Source organism: Myotis myotis, unplaced genomic scaffold (assembly GCF_014108235.1).
Source record: "Myotis myotis isolate mMyoMyo1 unplaced genomic scaffold, mMyoMyo1.p scaffold_m19_p_1, whole genome shotgun sequence".
NCBI classification, from domain to species: domain Eukaryota; kingdom Metazoa; phylum Chordata; class Mammalia; order Chiroptera; family Vespertilionidae; genus Myotis; species Myotis myotis.
In genome coordinates this window covers 150,947,497-150,963,518 of record NW_023416313.1, presented here as the reverse complement: position 1 = coordinate 150,963,518, position 16,022 = coordinate 150,947,497, and the positions used below count along the sequence as shown (strand labels likewise).

The 16,022-nt window shown below is 43.3% G+C and overlaps 3 non-coding genes and 1 pseudogene across 3 annotated transcripts; all 4 read left to right on the top strand.

Moving 5' to 3' along the window:
* The first annotated feature begins 8,427 nt into the window (after window positions 1-8,427).
* Window positions 8,428-8,500, top strand: TRNAT-UGU. Its single transcript has one exon. It is a non-coding gene; the product is annotated as a tRNA-Thr (tRNA).
* A 1,106-nt stretch (window positions 8,501-9,606) lies between these two features.
* On the top strand, window positions 9,607-9,696 carry TRNAY-GUA. Its single transcript is given in 2 exon segments — window positions 9,607-9,643; window positions 9,661-9,696. It is a non-coding gene; the product is annotated as a tRNA-Tyr (tRNA).
* A 1,058-nt stretch (window positions 9,697-10,754) lies between these two features.
* On the top strand, window positions 10,755-10,826 carry TRNAP-UGG. The gene has a single exon. It is a non-coding gene; the product is annotated as a tRNA-Pro (tRNA).
* Window positions 10,827-11,140: 314 nt separating this feature from the next.
* Window positions 11,141-12,006, top strand: LOC118673784 (annotated as a pseudogene).
* Window positions 12,007-16,022: the final 4,016 nt, after the last annotated feature.

Sequence of the window (16,022 nt, the reverse complement as noted above, 5' to 3'; positions counted from 1 at the left end):
GAGTTCTTTACTTATTTTGGATATTAGCCTCATATCAGCTTCTCCCAATTTCAGAGACTTGGAATAGACTTCTCTATGACTCTGTGTGCAGAGATTCTGCAACTGTGCTCAGTATTCAGAGAATACCAAGCAAATTATAAACACTGTTTATATTTATAGTCTGTCTTACTTGATCTTCTAAGTCCATCTTCATCTGAGGACATTTTTATTGATTTTTAGAGAGGGGGGAAGAAGGTAAATGAGAAAGAGAGAGAGAGAAAGAGAGAGGGAGAGAGAGAAAGAGATCTGAGCCCAGGATCAAACCTGCAACCAAGTGCCCCAACCAGGAAATAAACCCAAAACCCTTCAGTGTATGGGACAATGCTCCACCAAGTGAACCACAGCGGCCAGGAAGTCCAAGTGTATTTTTTATCAAGTCCATTTTATGGGTGTAGACAAGGTGGAGTCCATACCCTTGACAATAAGTAGGATGCAAAAGCCCTATATCCTCTTTTGAGCCTTAATCAGAGACCTAGGATTGTCTACTAGGATAAGCATCCTACTGTCCTCCCCTCTATCAACTGAGCTATGGAAGGTTGCATAATAAACTCTATGCAAAATTTCATTTTTTATAAATCTATCCAATTATCTCTCAATACCAGAAATTGGATACTGTGTTGGTGAAATCTTCTCTGTCGTTACTGATTTTTTGTCTACTTGTTTAGCACTTACTGAGAGAGGATTGTTCAAACATCCAATGATGATTGTGTGTATTTCTCCTCTTAGTTTTGTCAACTTTCACTTCATATATTTTGAAGTTACATTATTAGATACTTAGAAGTTCAGAAGTAGTATAGCATTTTTATTATAATTTATTTTTAGAGCAATTTTAGGTTCACAACAATATTGAGTAGAAAGTACAGCTCCCATATACCTCCTGCTCCCACATATGGGCAGCCTCCTCCACCATCAACATCCCACACCAGAGTTGATACATTATTATCACCCCAAACCAGAATTTACATTAAGGTTCACTCTTGGTGTTGCATATTCTATGGGTTTTGACAAATGTATAATGACACGTACCCACTCTATCAAATAGACCAGTTTTACTCTTCTAAAAAACTTCTATTCATCCCTCCCTCCCCCTTAACTTTTGGCAACTACTGATCTTTCACTGTGTCCATAGTTTTTCCTTTGTCCAGAATGTCATATAGTTGGAATCATACATATGCATGTAGGCTTTTCAGATTATCTTCTCTTAGTTAGTAATATGAATTTAAGTTTCCTGTCTTAGTCAGATGGGGTTGCCATACAAAATACCATAGACTGGGTGACTTAAACAACAGAAATTTATTTTCTCACCAAACTGAAGGCTGGAAGTCCAACACCAGGGTGCCCACATGGTGGGGTTCTGGAGAAAGCTCTCTCCCTGGCTTGCAGACAGCCACTTTCTCACTGTGTCTCCACATGGCAGAGAGAGGGAAAAAGAGAAAGCAAGCTCTCTGGTGTCTCTTCTTATGGTGCTAATCCCACCAGCAGGGCTCTGTCCTCAACTGTCATTTGATAAATGCTGATTTGACTATTAGAAGACAAAAGCAGTAATATAGAGAGGAACATACTGAGACTACCTTCAGTTTTATTTGAATTTTTAAGTTGAAAATAAATTGTGCTAAAATAAAAAGGGAGAATTTCTGTAAGGACTCAGGAAAGTCTTAGAGATTCCAAGAGTGGAATACACTGAGGCCTCTGGAGTGGGCCATACATGGGGACTTGGAAGGTATCCCAGCTCCCTTTCTCATGGTCACGTCTCTTCTTTTTTTTTGTTTTTTTTTTTGTTTTTTTTTGTTTTGTTTTTTGGCTGGGGAGGCGCCGAGTGGGGCGACTGGGCAGCTCTGTTCCCCAGGAGGGCAGGGATTTCTCCTCTTTTATGTGCTTGGGCATTCTGTCACTTCTGCTCTTTCTTATAATGCTTCTTCTGCTTCTCAGTAAATGCAGTAGAATATGACTGATGGTATAGCTACTATCATGCCAATGTTCTTTCTAGTAATTGTGGCTAATTAATTTGGACCAACCTCCTTGAGGAAACATGGTAAAAATATTGGATAATATTTTACCAAATCTCCTTAAAAGCACTGAAGTACTAATATGGTAATAAACACTGGTAGGCTATAATCTAAGGGGAACGTGGAATCCAAGCAGTAAGGGAAGCATGGGCATTTGCAGCTCGGAGGACATTTGCTGATTACTGCAAACCTGAGCTATAGTTCTGGCTGCCTCTTTGGGTGGGAGAAGCAGGAGGGACAGATGTCACCACCAGCAACAGTGGAAAGTTTAGTAAGACACTCTCCCAAATATTAAGTTTCTGCACTGAAGAGCTATTCCCATAAGGTAAGGATTCCCATTTCCAATAATTGTTGTGAAGCTCAGCAGAAATCAGCTGAGTTTAGCAAGAGAAAATAGAAAAGATAAGCTTTCAACTTTTCCTGAGAAACTGTAACCATAGGGCTGCATTCTCCCCAGGGACTATGTGGCCATGAACATTTTTAAGGCTTTTTTTGGGCTGATAGTGCTCTAGGTGCCTATGAGAAACTATATATATATATGTGTGTGTGTATATATATATATATATATATATATATATATACTAGTGTAGGTATATGTATGTATATTTTAGTAAGACAGCTTCATTTTGACCTCAAAAATTTACTGCATATAATTTCACAAAGACATTGAGCACTACACATTCAAAGATTACCAGAAACAAAGTGACATGAGTAAGAATCAACTGAAACAACAGATAAAATAATATTGAGATTATCAGTTATAAATATTAAAACAACTAGAATTGCCATGTTTAAAGAAATAAAAGATAAGTTGGCACATATTTGCAGGAAATAGGAAATTACAAAATTTAGCCTTTTGATGGGACAGCAAACTGGTATAGCCACTATGGAAAACAGTGTGAAGGATCCTCAAAATATTAAAAATAGAACTACCATATGATCCAGCAATTCTACTTCTGGGAATATATCCAAAGGAAATGAAAAGACGAACTCAAAAAGATTATCTGCACTCTCATGTTCACAAGCAGCATTACTGACAATAGCCAAAACATAAAACTAAGTGTCCATCAACAAATAAATGGATAAAGAAGTTGTGATATGTATATACTAGTATAATGGACTATTATTTAGCCATAAAAAAGAGGAAATCCTGCCATTTGAGACAACATAGATGGACCTTGATGGGCATCATTCTAAATGAAATAAGTCAGACAGACAAACACTTATGATATCACTTATATGTGGAATTTAAAACAAAGCAAAACAAAACCCAACCTCACAGAAAAAGGGATCAGGCAGCAAAATCTCAGACATCTCTTGTAGCAATATGTTTATGGATATATCTCCTAGGGCAAAGGAAACTAAGGAGAAAGTAAACAAATGGGACTACATCAAAATAAAAAGCTTCTGCACAGCAAAAGAAACAAAACAAAAAGGGAGCCCACTGTATGGGAGAACATATTTGGCAAGGATACATCTGATAAAGGGTTAATATCCAAAATATATAAGGAACTCATACAACTTAACAAAAGGAAGACAAATAGCAATTAAAAAATGGGCAAAGGACCTAAATAGACACTTCTCCAAAGTGGACATACAGATGGCCCAGAGACATATGAAAAAGTGCTCAAAGTCAGTGATCATCAGAGAGATGCAAATGAAAACAACAATGAAGTATCACCTCTCACCTGTCAGAATGGCTACCAGCAACAAATCAACAAATGACAAGTTCTGGGGAGGATGTTGGAAAAAGGGAACCCTAGTACACTGCTGGTGGGAATGCAGACTGGTGCAGCCATTATGGAACACAGTATGGGGTTTCCTTAAAATATGAAATATGGAACTGCCATTTGACTCAGTGATCCCACTTGTAGGAATATATCCTAAGAAACCCGAAACACTAATAAGAAAGAATGTATGCATCCCTATGTTCACAATAGCACAGTTTACAATAGCTAAGATCTGGAAACAGCCCAGGTACCCATCAGTAGATGAGTGGATAAAAAAGCTGGGGTACATTTATAACATGGAATACTACACAGAAGTATTTCTTTGTAGAATACTACAAAGAAAATTCTCTTACCCTTTCAAACAGCATGGAGGGACCTGGAGAGTATCACACTAAGTGAAATAAGTCAGTCAGAGAAACACAAGTATCGCATGATCTCACTCATATGTGGAATCTAATTAACAAAATAAACTGATGAACGAAGTGGATCCAGAAACATGGAAGCATGGAACAAAGTGCAGAATCTCAGGGGGAAGGTAGGTGGATGGGAGGTAATCAACCAAAGACTTGCTTGCGAGGAGCGGGGGTAGGCTGGAGGGGGTCAATGGGGGAAAATGGGGAACATATGCAATACTTTCAACAATAAAGATTAAATAAAAAGAAAAGGAAAAAGCATCAGATTTGTGGTTATCAAAGGTAAGGGGGAAGGGGAATAGGAGAAAAGTGGTCAAAAGATACAAACTTCCACTTATAAGAAATAAGTTCTTCAGTCCATGTAATGTACAGTGTGATGACTATGAAAATAGTTAACACTACTGCATGGTATATATAGACATTGTTAAGAGAACAAATCCAAAGAGTTTTCATTTCAAGGAAGAAAGATTTTTTTGCTTTCTCTTTTTATTGTATCTACTAGAGGCCCAGTGCATGAATTTGTGCACCAGTGGGATCCCTTGGCCTGGCCTGTGGGATCGGACTGAAACCATCTCTCTGACATCCCCCGAGGGGTCCCGGATTGGGAGAGGGTGCAGGATTGCGAGAGGGCGCAGGCCAGGCCGAGGGACCCCACTGATGCACAATTGGGCCGGGAGGGACGCAGGAGGGTTCAAGGGTGTGCTGGCCCATCTCACTCAGTCTTGATCAGCCGGACCCCAGCAGCAAGCTAACCTACTGGTTGGAGCGCCTGCCCACTGGTGGTCAGTGCATGTCATAGTGAGTGGTTGAGCAGCCTTAGCTTTGATTGGTTGAATGGACAACTGAACACTTAGCATCTTAGGCTTTTATTATACAGGACATAGATAATGGATGCTAGCTAAACTTACAATGGTAATCATTTCACAATATATGTAAGTCAAACCATTATGCTGTATACCTTAAATTTATATGGTGATGTATGTCAATAACATCTCAATAAAACTGGGGAAAATTGGCCTTGTAATTTTGAAAAGGAATCAAATTGAACCTCTAGAATTAACAATTGACTCAGTGGGTAGATTTAACAGCTGATTAAACATACATATAGCTGAAACCGGTTTGGCTCAGTGGATAGAGCGTCAGCCTGCGGACTGAAAGGTCCCAGGTTCAATTCCGGTCAAGGGCATGTACCTGGGTTGCGGCACATCCCCAGTAGGAGATGTGCAGAAGAGAAGGCAGCTGATCGGTGTCTCTCTCTCATCGATGTTTCTGACTCTCTGTCTCTCTCCCTTCCTCTCTGTAAAAAATCAATAAAATATATTTTTTAAAAAAACAAACAAACAAAACACAGATATAGAGAGAATTAGTGGATTATAAGTAAGAACATGTAATTCAGAATGTAACAATGAAAGACAAAAAGACAGGAAATATAGAAGAAAGGTTAAAAGTAGAGGACATGTTGTGAAGATCTAATATATTTAATTTCAGTTTTATAAAAAATAGAGCAAAACAACATTTGAAAAGATAATGGCTGAGAATTTTCCAGAACTGGAGAAAGACAACAATCTACAGATTTTAAGAAATCCCATACCCAAGAATCTAACATCTTAACCATTGGAAAAACATGGTATTTCCTTATAGGATCATTTAATCCTTTTTTTGCACTTCTAAATTGAAATCTTCCCTGGATGCATCTGATTGGTGGAACCTAGGTCACATGCCCACTCCCAGCTGCCAGTTGGGAAAGCAAATTTTCTAGGACAGACTTACTTATATGTGAAATTACCAAATGTAAAGAGAATGTTTAAAAAAAAAAGTTAGACACCCACTCATATGACAAATGCATGAAGCAAGGCTGTTCAGAATGTTCCTATTCAGGCCTCTGCTGTTTTTTTCTTTGTACATTCTTCCTTCAAGAACACAACTCTCTTAGCTCCAACTCAGTGGATGATCTATGTCAGTGATTTTCAAACCAATGTGCAGCTAGAATTTTAAAAACATGCAAACTAATTTAGTCAGGGACACTGACTGCTTTTCCCTTAGATTCTCAAAAAACAAACAAAACATTTCTTTTTTTGTCAGATTGGGAAAAAAATGTTAATATATTTTTTGGTGTGCCACAGAATTTTAGTAATTAGTTTGTGTGTGCCATGAGATGAAAAAAGTTGAAAATCACTGATCTACCAGTATGTAATTTGAGCTAACCTTGACCTATCAATCTATATAACTCTAGACATAAGAGTATTCTCGCTATTGTACAATTCTCATAAACTCCTCCATCGTCATCTCAAATTCAGCCCACCTAAATCCTAGCACACCTCTGCCCTCTCCGGATACCCATCTCTCTAGACTTTTTTTTTTCCCTCAGCAACTATCATCTTATTCTTCAAGGTATATTTGAGAGTTCTCCCTGACTCTCTCCTCTTTATTGTCCTTTATAACCTCTTTATTCATATCTAACTTCAGCAGAAACTGTCTTCCCTATTTCTCTTTCACTCATTTTTTCCCCTGTCTAGTCCATAACTGTTACTTCCTTGCAGCTTTATGTTTGAGCATCGGCACCGGGCCAAGCTCTGGTGTTTCCTTGGCTCTAGTTTCTATTCCCTTCCCTTCAATTCATTCTGCGTATTCATGCCTGCTGAGTTTCCATTTTCAATTTTTCAAAGCGTATAACTTCATCCCACAAATATGTCTCCTACTAACCTCTCCTCTTACCTTTCCTCACTTTCAGGAGGGTGGGCCTCTGCCCCAGATGATACTGTTGTAATTAGCCAGGAAAGGAACAGAGGAAAGACCAGACTGATAGGCATGTTCTCTGTAAAACACGGGGGGAGGACCCAACAAAGGGAAGATAAACCCATGCCCAGTAGAGGTGGAGTGACAGAGGGAAGGTGCTTGTTTGTCAGTCACACCTAGGAAGAGAGATCATTAGCCAGAATGGGCGTGGCCACTGCAAGCACCCCATGATGGCTCACACTTGGCTTCCTGGCATTCTCCCATGTGGTCCATGGCCATGCAGACCCCCAGGACACCCCCTGGACTGCAGCTAGCCTGATGCTGAACTGGACTTGGCTCCAACATGGAAAGGACACTCTGGGCACTGGCTCTGATTTTAGCCCTAGTGAAACCCCAGCTACACTTCTTCTATGATTGGACTAAGGGAAATGGGACTAAGGGAAAGGCAGACGTGTACTTCTAGGAAATAAAGCTTTCTACCATATCTCATCCTCCCGTGGGGGCTTCCAGAAATGCTTATCCCAGTGGTACCCCCAAGAACTCCACTCACACTAGCAATGGGGGGAGACAACGCACGTTTTCACCTCAGTCTTTCTCTCAGACTTTTCTCCTAACTTATCTTTTACCAGAGATCACCCGTCCCCAAATTTGTGTCTTAATCTCCCTTCAAACTGTTGCTCAAGTCCGTCCCCACCAGTGGGCCTGCATTTGTGATGGCTCACTCTGTAAATTTGTGAACTTTGACTGTCTCAACTGCCCCCTCACACCAGGCACAGCTACATTTTTTTAAAAAGTTATCTTTATTGTTGAAAGTATTACATATCCCCCCCCCCCCCCGCTTATTTTCCCCATTGAACACCTCCACCCCCCACACCCATCCTAGGCACAGCTACTTTTATTGTTCTCTTTTATAAAAAATCAAAGTTATTTTATTCCACAAAACTATGACAGTGTCTTCAAGGCAAAGAACATATGTGGATGCCTGTTCCTGGTGAGAGCCTAGCACAACATTGGAATTCGGTGTTTGTTGAACAAAGGGATGAATTAAATAGCGAGTTAATGAATGCCTGCTCCGGCGCTGAGACTCGAGCTGTGAGAAAGGTCCCTACGTCTAAGGAACTTAGGGCAGGCGGTTGCAGGTCGGTGGATGTCCTGAGTCAAGTAGAGAACTGAGTGCAGATGTCCCAGTTTCAGCTGAGAGAACTGTGGTAGGCAGGCAACTTGTCCTCTATGCAGGGTTTTCATTCTTAATTTTGACAATCTGCAGCTGAGGGGGTGGGGGAAAAAGTATTTCACTGCATCGGATTGGGCATATTTTTCTAGCGGTCTCTGTCACTGACTCCCATGTTGTGCTATCCCCCGTGAGAGCCAGCAGACCGAACTCCTGTACGTAGTTGGGAAACAAATTGAAGCGACATTCAGGTTTCGTTTACTTCCAACACTGACAAACGCCCAGCATAAATATCTTCCTTTATTAGTAAGAACAAGAAGACTACACTGTAGGGCCCTATAGCTCAGGGGTTAGAGCACTGGTCTTGTAAACCAGGGGTCGCGAGTTCAAATCTCGCTGGGGCCTAGCAAGTGTTTGTTTGCTCTTTTTAATTCTTGCCACCACTCTCCCTCACGTTCCGATAACCTTGACCCCACCACAAATTCGGCCACAGCCCAGATCTCCGGCATAAACATCGCCGAGCCGATCGGCTTCCTCTCGGGTTCCTGCGCCAGTGCTGCTGCTTTTGCTACCGAGGGTGTCGCGGAATCCACGCTAAGCTGCGGGAAGTGCTGCGAGCCGGACCCGCGCGGCGAGAGCCGGGAGGGTGGCCTAACCCGAGCCCGGAGGACGGGTAGAGAAAGAGAATGGGATCGAGCCTCGGCACCCGCCCTTGGCAGGCTTGGATCCCAGAACCAGCCCCCCCCCCGCCCCCCGCCCCCCGCGGGCGGCCCCTCCCCCGCCCCCCGCCGGCGCCTTCCGATATAGGCAGTCCTGCAAGGTTTCATGTTTCAGTGGGTTTTCCAACACGTCCGCGTCCCGGCGAGGGAAATGGACTCAAAGAACTTGTGGCTTTCTCTTTAGAAAACCTCCAAGTATTCTCACCAAAAGTCAGTTCTCACAGAAACACTGGGCTTATATTCTCTCTTCCACACCCACTGGGTCCCCGAGTCTGCGGACGTGTGAGAGGGACAGGGGCTTCAGCTGGCCGGTGCCCACGCGCCTGGGGGTGCGGGGACCGCAGGGAGTGAGGACGTGAAAAGGCTCGCACCCTCTCCGCGGCTCGGAATTGCGCGGTGAGAATTATGGGCCCCACCGCCTCAGTCCCTGGTTCTCTGATGCCCGAGTGGCTGCTCCCAGGCTAGACACACACCAAGCAGGAGCTCGGTGCCCGCGCACTGAGTGAAAACAGCAGCTCACCCCACTCCCAACCCGGGGCAGTGGCCCCCCGTCCGCCCGAGGCCTCGGCATGCACGGGGACCAGCGGCGCCTGTGAAGACCACGGGTTGGCCCTGCTTCTAAAGCAGGAGAATTCAGCTCTAGAAGGGTTGTCTCCGAAACTGTGGATGTAGGGACGTTCTCACAAGATGCTTCCGGCGTGGTGTCCGCTCGCTAGCAATCAGGAACCGTTTCATACCCGCTGTGTTTATCTGTCTTGAATAGGGAATTCTAGAACGTGTGTTCACGTGCTCCCTTCGATAGCTCAGCTGGTAGAGCGGAGGACTGTAGTTGCTTCCTGTCTAGCTATCCTTAGGTCGCTGGTTCGATTCCGGCTCGAAGGAGAGACTGACATTTTGGGCTAGCTTCTTATTCCCGGTGTATCACATCTACAGATCTTGTCTGAGAGGCTTGTTAAACAGTGAGAAATAGGAGCTTGCACCAGTTCAATTAACCAACTGGAAAAGTTCCTAGTTATCTTATGGAGATGTGCTGTTTTTTTTTGTTTTTGTTTTTGGCTCCAGGGTATTCCTAGGTTGCTCCCTGAGGCCCAAATGTCGGCGACATTTGTTGGTACAGAGTATTGTATAAAAATGTACGTTTGTGCTCTGCGGCCTTCGCGACATTAATTTGCGGAACAAACCCCTTAACTGTGACCTTCAGCCCGAGTGTCTGACCCCATTCTACATACACATCCATGCAGAAAGAGGGCCTTTTAATTTATTTAGCTTTTAATATATTTTAATAATTCCATTAAAAGATTTTTGAGCCGTAGCAAGAAGGGGGAACAGGATTTGACGTGAGCGGGGATGAGACTGGGAGAGAGAATTCCAAAGAGAGAAAACAATTTATGCAAAGGTGGGGGAGCCTTGACTCCCGTTTAGGAAAACTGCAAGGGTCTGGAATATGCCAACACGCGCCGGACTGGCTCACCACCAACCAGCTCCGGCTCCCGATGCTTGGATGCCCACCAGTCTCGTCCCTAGATTTTACGCTCCCGCGGGGTGGTAGCAACGCGATAGATACACTTCCCGCGCGTCTGTCCTGGGGCTGAGGACCCTACGGCCTGCAACCCAGTGCGGCTTGTGCCCTCGGTCTCCATCCCGTTTCCCTCCAGACTCGAGCTCCCGGCTAGACCCATCCCGGCGGGACTCGGTGGAACTCAGAAATGTGGCCTGAAGTCTGGAAGGCTGCCTCTCCTCACCCCACTTGGCGTCTGGAAGGGTCCAGGACGTGGTTTGGGGAGAGTAACCGATGCTAGGCCCAGAGTCAGATGTGAGATTTCACGAAGATGGAGAGAAAAGTTAAGCCGAGCAAAAAATAACAGCCGCAAAGAACAAAACTGAGTGGCCTGGTAGAAAAGTGAAATTCACAGGAAACAGAGCGAAGTCACTCGCATCGTGGCTCGTTGGTCTAGGGGTATGATTCTCGCTTTGGGTGCGAGAGGTCCCGGGTTCAAATCCCGGACGAGCCCAAACTTTGCTTTTCCACTTTTAGGAGTTCTGTTCCGTGCCAGCTTTCTGTTGTTCCATTGTCTGCAAACCAGAGGTGCACTGAACTACCGCGAAGCAAATGCAGGCTGATGACCTGTATTAGAGACCGCATTGCCTGGCTTCCTGGTCTCTAGGGTCCCCATTGCTTCTGGGAGCAGCAGCCGGTGTCCTGTGGGGCTTCTGCAGGCAAGGCGGGTGTCCCGAGTCCTGAAGCTGACCGTGTGTCTCCAGCGCAGATCTCCAGGGTTCGCTGGAGGGCCGGGCAGGGACTCTCGCTGCGCCTGGGGCTGGGTAAGGGACTGGGGCTGCACAGCGGGTCCCCCTCCAGCGGCCACGCCCTGAGGTGTTCGCTGCAAAAGCACAGCACAGAAAGCCAAGTAAGGCAGAAGAGAATGCAAGAAGTAGATAATCTTGAAAGTATAAAAGAAAAACGGGCTTGTGAAACAGGATCTGACAACCAACCTCTTAGTGATAATCGGCAAACAGCTTGTGAATATTTTGTCACAGTCTTTTTGAGGAAGGGCAGAAGGTTGGTGCCAAATGCTTGTCTCCCACTGAACAGAAGAAACAGGTAGATATAAATATAAAATTATGGAAAAATGGACTCACGGTTAATGATGAGTTCAGAAGTTATTCAGTTGGTGCCAGTCAGCAGTTTCTGAACTTTATCAAAAAAGGGGATTTGTCTTCGGGATTACAGGGAACATTTGATAAGGAGGAGGTGGATGTAAGAAACAGAAAGTATGTGTGGCAACGAAACCTGTGTTCCAGCCATTCTCAGGACAGGGTCGCTGACTGGGAAGCGCCACACCAAAAATTATTTCTAAAACAAAAAGTAATGAAGTTGAGAAGAAAAATAATTTGTCTACTGTCCCAGTAAACAACCTGGAGCCCGTCACTAATATGCAGATCTGTTTAGACAGTGGGAAAAGGATTGTTCAGAAATTTAATATGTCTCATGGGATAAGCCACATGAAAGACTTCATTGAGAAATACCAAGAATCTCAAAGAAGTCCTCGCGTTTCCCTGGCCACAGCTCTTCCTTACCCCAGGTTGCTAGATGAAGTACTCAGGCTGGAAGAAGCAGACTTACAGAATGCTGCCATTGTTCAGAGACTCCACAAAACCACGGAACCTTTTTAAAAAATTTTTTTTTATTGATTGAGTTATTATGTTAAGGCAAACCCCTATTCTGTAAAACTACTGTTTGGAATTCTCTGCTATTCTTTGGACGGCCTCTTATTCTGAAAAAGTAACTTTGCTTTCTAGCCTGCTTGAATAGTGGGGGAGATAAGCTTAGCTCTCTGACCTTGTAGGCCAGGGACTAGATACACCCAATGCCATGCCAGGTGCATTTTTTAATTGGATAGAACTGTGTAGTTTTCAAGGCCGCCGCCAGCAAGCACACAAAGGGCTGGCTCTTCTATAAAAAGGGAAGTTCTGCTTGTAGCTTTGCTTAGATTTGGATGCATTTCCCTGAGCCCGCCACGGTGAATAAAGTGTAACTCCAAACTCTCAGAGCGTTGCTTGGTTCTTTTCCGGTTTTTCTGTAACAATTACATATGTGTCCTTATCCCCACATTACCCCCCACTCCCCCAAACTCATGCCCTCACCCCCCTGTTGTCTGTGTCCATTGGTTAGGCCTATATGCTTGCATATAAGTCCTTTGGTTGATCTCTCCCCCTTACCCCCACCCTCCCCTACCTTCCCTCTGAGGTTTGATGGTCTGATTGATGCTTCTCTGTACCACGGAACCTTTCAGAGAACTTTCATAACATTGATCTTGGACACACTAAGTGGAAAGTTTGCAGAGAAGTGATGGTTTATAAGTGAACATGCAAACCAAAATTGGGGAGGGGAGGAGTCAGATTTGCTGAACTTTTGGTTCAAGACCTATTTAACTCCCTCCAGATGGGAAGACTTTTAAGTAAGTACAAGTGAGGAGAGGAAACTATGACTGGAAACTGTATTCAGTGCACTGTCTCCCAAAGGCTACTCAGAAAAATATGCTTTTTTTCAAATACCAATGATCCAACATAAGATATATTAAAGGACTATATCATTTAGTATCTTCATGTGGTGTTGAGAGAAGTTAGCTTGAAATGCAGGCAGATAGGGCAGGGGTCCAGTGGAAAACAAAGGCAGGTGGAACATAGGCAGAGGCAGACATGGCAGTTTGAGCAGCCTAACCACAGGAACCAAACAAGCAGGAATAATAAAATGTTTCTGGACTCAAAGCGGGAGGCATGGGAAAACAAGGGAGGGCCTGCAACAATAAGGTGGGCTGACACATAGAAATAGAGACAGTTCAGCTCAGGCACAGAGAAAGAAAACATAGAAATAGGGAAAGTGTAGGTCCGCTGCTGGACAAAAACAATTGAGGGAGTCAACCAGGTGACCACACAGGTAGACATAGAACAGGCTTTTAGCAAATATACACCCCTGGACTACAAGACTTTAATGGGTAGCCCATTATTGGGTCCCCCTCCCCTTGCAGGGAGTCTGAATGTGCTTATAATAAATTTTCCACACTTTTGCTTAAACCTTCTGGTCTGCATAGCTCATTCTTCTGCGTTGTGAGGAGACACAACCCTGGGAAAACATCTCGGCTCAGCTCACCGCTCTTGGTTATCAGTATAAATTTGCAGATATGTTCACAGCATCACTCATTTAAACATTATTCCCAAGCAGCAGTGATTTATTTAAATGTTAGCTTGGCTCAGAAATTTTAAATAGCAATATATTAAAAATTATACATGGTAGGTTAAAAGCATCAGTGTCCTTATTTTATACCTGAGATACACTAAAAATGCTAGAAGGAACCCCTTCCACCACAGCTATGCCTAACCCTTGAAGCGTTCTCATCTGCATTCTCTAATGGCAAGGCACACTCAATATTAAGCTGGCAATAGTATCTAGAATTTTCATGTAAGAATAAAATTCTGTAGCTTAGTATAATGTCAGTATTAATCTGTCTACTCACATTTCTACATTTTTGAGAAGTATGATTTTTAAAAAAATATTTTTTTGTTGATTTCAGAGAGGAAAAGAGAGATAGAAACATCAATGATGAGAGAGAACATTGATTGGCTACCTTCTGCAGGCTCCCTACTGGGGATCAAGCCCACAACTCAGGCATGTGCCCTGACCATGCCTGAACTGTGACCTCCTGGTTCACAGGTCGATGCTCAACCACTAAGCCAGGCCAGAAGTATAATTTTTTTTAAAAAAACTATGTTCTCTCCAGGAACCTCAATTCACTGCCTATTTTCTTTTCTTTCAAAAATTAGGGACTTATTTCTAGCTAACATTTGCATTAAGTCATTCATTTGAGACTGCTTACTTAGAATCTAATGTTGTGTTGTCACATTGCTAATTAATATTTTTAAGATGCCTTATGTAATGTATGGTTTTCTATTCATACATTAGAGTCAACCTGTGTATACATTCGAGGGTTATTTATTACATTCTGATATCACCAAGGAAGACTTGCTTTGTTTCTTAGACTTTAATATTCACTGTCTGATTGCATCAACTTGCCCAAAAAATAAGTTTAGGAAGCCCTTTTGCAATTGATCTATTGAATCATAATTAAAGTGAATATACACTGAGTGTGCCAAGGAACTAAGCAGCCATGTCCGTCAACAGTAATGTTTACAGGGCACTGGACTTTTGCTGGAAGGAACAGGTCTTAAACTGTTTGATCTCAAGACTTTTTGTTTATGTGGGTTATAAACGTGTTAAAACTTAAAAGTTACACATATTTATTCATTTATAATAATAAACATGTAAATATTTTAAAAAGAAGAAAAGAAAAAGAAAGTACTCCTGTAAAACTATCATTTGGCAAAGAGGATAGGAAAGCCATTCCAGGAAGAGAGGAAGGGCTCTGGCTTTTGTCAGTTGAAAGTGCAGATGTCAGGTTATAAGCAGGCAGAGGTAAGAGGCTGGTCAAGTTATTGTTGGAAGCATTTACCAGTGTGATTCACAAATTAAAGTAGTTGGCTAACAAAGTGGACCAAAGCAGGCTGGCAAAACCCCTCTTTAGGAGTTTCCATTATTCTGTATTTGAGCAAAAAGCAATCTCTGTAAATAGTTATTCTCAGAAGAACACCTTAAAATATTTGGGAATGAGAGAATGGGCATAAAGCCCAGAGTGTGTTGAAAAGTGAGTAATTGCTTTTGTCTGTTTGGAAATAGAGCCATGTCAGCAGGCCTGTGTCCCATTCTCCCTCTATCAGAACTGTCTCCCCTTCCTGGGAGTGGAGGCATGATCCTTCTTTTACATGAGCATCATCCTCTTTTACTCATTACGTCTCTTCTTGAGTAAGTTTCATGCTTGTGGCGAGCCGGCATGGCCATGGCATACTCAGCCCCAGGGTGCCTTATGTGCCACACCAGCTCATCCAGGTTCAGTGACCCCGAGAGGGGGCAGTGAGGATGGAGAAAAGACAGACAAGAGAATGAGCTGGGTCTGGGTGGGACACTGCTCCCAGATGGAGAGACGGCGCCATGGACTACAAGTCGTGTATTTATTTTATAGCCAGATTTCATGAGGCAAAGTAAGGGTTGGTCAAGATGTTTACAACCTTCTCATGGGTTTCGATCCTACTCAACTACATGCACCTGAACTCTATCAAGCCCACATCATTCAGGCACATGGGGCCATGTGTTCGGACCACAGGTTCAAACTTACAACTATAGCTGTTGGCTATAATTGTGCTGGGAGGGCCCTGCCCTCCAAGCTGGGACTTGCACGTGGCCATGAGAGGTCTGTGCCCTCTCATTAGTCTGAGGCTTGAACCTGTCCAAACACTATAGCCACACTCCACATAAGCCTATAGATCAGTGGTTCTCAACCTTCCTAATACTGTGACCCTTTAATACAGTTCCTCATGTTGTGGTGACCCCCAATTTCATTGTTACAAATTGAACATAATTAAAGCATAGTGATTAATCACAAAAAAAATATGTAATTATATGTGTTTTCTGATGGTCGTAGGCGACCCCTGTGAAAGGGTCGTGACTCACAGGTTGAGAACCGCTGCTATAGATCAGAACTATGTAGGAGTTATAAAGAAATGTGGAGATTGCCGAAACCAGTTTGGCTCAGTGGATAGAGCGTCGGCCTGCGGAGCATGTACCTGGGTTGCGGGCACATCCCCAGTAGGAGCTG